Source organism: Fulmarus glacialis, unplaced genomic scaffold (genome assembly GCF_000690835.1).
Source record: "Fulmarus glacialis isolate BGI_N327 unplaced genomic scaffold, ASM69083v1 scaffold4028, whole genome shotgun sequence".
Taxonomy (NCBI): Eukaryota; Metazoa; Chordata; class Aves; order Procellariiformes; family Procellariidae; genus Fulmarus; species Fulmarus glacialis.
This window is the reverse complement of record NW_009229998.1, coordinates 14,882-16,669: the sequence shown is the minus strand read 5'-3', so window position 1 is coordinate 16,669 and position 1,788 is coordinate 14,882. Positions and strand designations below refer to the sequence as shown.

Sequence of the window (1,788 nt, the reverse complement as noted above, 5' to 3'; positions counted from 1 at the left end):
TGCTGACTGTGGTAAGCATCTGGTACGCTATTGATGTGGGTCCAGCTGAGAGCTGGGGACCTCTGCTTGGCTGCTACCTTCCAGCTGTCTCTAGCATCTGCTCTAAAAAGGCTAGTTTATGTGCTATAACCAGGTCGTCAGAATTACGTAAACATACTTTTCCTTCATCACTTAGTAATTCAGAGAGTGCACACGATCATAAAGCACAGTGCAGCTTTCTTTAGCTTACATTCCTGATCTATTCCTGAGTTTACCCCAAAAATAGCTTAGCTGTCATCAAATGATCCATTGTAGCTTCACATTTTAAGTGTTTTTTAGTTACGATTTCCTCATTCCTCAAATGCTCCATGAAGAAGAAACAACAACAACAACAAAACCCCACCCTTCCCTTAAAAAAAACACAACCCAGACCCCAAAGATAACAGAAAAAAATTGTCTGTGTTTGTCTAAGTTGTCTATATGAATAGAAGTCTGGGTGGGGAACATTTACATCCATCTCCATAAAATGGCGTAAGTCTTTGCATTTAACAATGGTGGCTACTCAAATGTTGCTTGAACAAATGAAGTCCTTTGTGTTTCAAAATAATATTCATTCATGCCTTTCAGATTATCTCCTGAAACCTGCTAGTTCACAAGAACTGCATACAAATGAAGCAGGAGCTAACTTAAATGAAGGGCAGTATAGGTTAATATTTTCATTAATTCATCACCTCTTGAAAAGACTCCAAAGTTGAAGAAAATCTTCCTGTGTGGTATTGCTCTATTTTCAGAGCTCATCAAGACTGAAAGCCTTCTCTGTGAGAGGGCTTTCAATGCAGAAAGAAGCAAAACAGGTTGGTTTGACAGAACAACTCAGCTGGTTAGCACAGACTGAGAGCAAACAGCAGGAGACCGAATTAGGGAGAGATTTCGTTGGTCTCAACACAATGGTAACCCTCATCCTGTTTTTAGACTATGTTAACCTCCACACCAAGGAATGTGGGCATGAAATATATCTTACGGGTCACTTGCTTTTTACTGGGAGGCAAAACCAACACAATCTGTTAAAACAGGGATCAAGAACATTTTCTATCTAACACATTGTCCTCTCTTCACTCAATTGATTTAATCTCTAATAAAGAGAGCAGTTACAGTAATTGTGATATCTTGATATCACATAAAAGCCTCAAGATCCTTAAGGGGTGGACTTACCATTTTAAGTATGAGAGAGAGAAAGAGAAAGAGAGACAGAGAGAAGAGAGGAGAGGCAGATATTTGTGGAAGGTATGATCCACAACCTATCTATATAATAGAGAAGGACTTCAGAAGAAGGAAACACTTATACGTGGAAAGATACTTCATATAGCACACCTACAGCTGATGAAAAGGTTTCTGGAATCCCCATGGTATCCTTGAACTGTGAAATCAAATTCCTTTCAATATCATGTCATATTGTTCTTTGGTGCTTTCGTGATAGGGATGAAGCTTTATTTTTCTTCTAGGATGGCTAGGCTTCAAAGCTTTTTAAGAACCCAAACCTCAGTAACTCATATACTGGCTCAAAGCCTTCACCAACATATCTGAGTGTTTTAACATTGACCTTAGTCTGGTTGCTTTTGCAATTTATTGGTACTATAAAACTTCTGTGGGGATGGCACTTGGCATGTGGGTATTCTAACATTTGTCTCTGTTGGCATCTGCATTTGCAGAATCTAAGTAATATTGCTGTATACATATAGAAAACAAGCATGCATACACATGTTCACATAAACTGACTCAGTCACAAAGATCAATCACAGTATTTATTTC

The 1,788-nt window shown here is 38.6% G+C and overlaps 1 protein-coding gene across 2 annotated transcripts in view; it reads left to right on the top strand.

Moving 5' to 3' along the window:
- PPP1R17 (protein phosphatase 1, regulatory subunit 17) overlaps positions 1-1,788 on the top strand; it is a 12,112-nt gene that overhangs the window by 8,490 nt on the left and 1,834 nt on the right. The window lies entirely within an intron of this gene.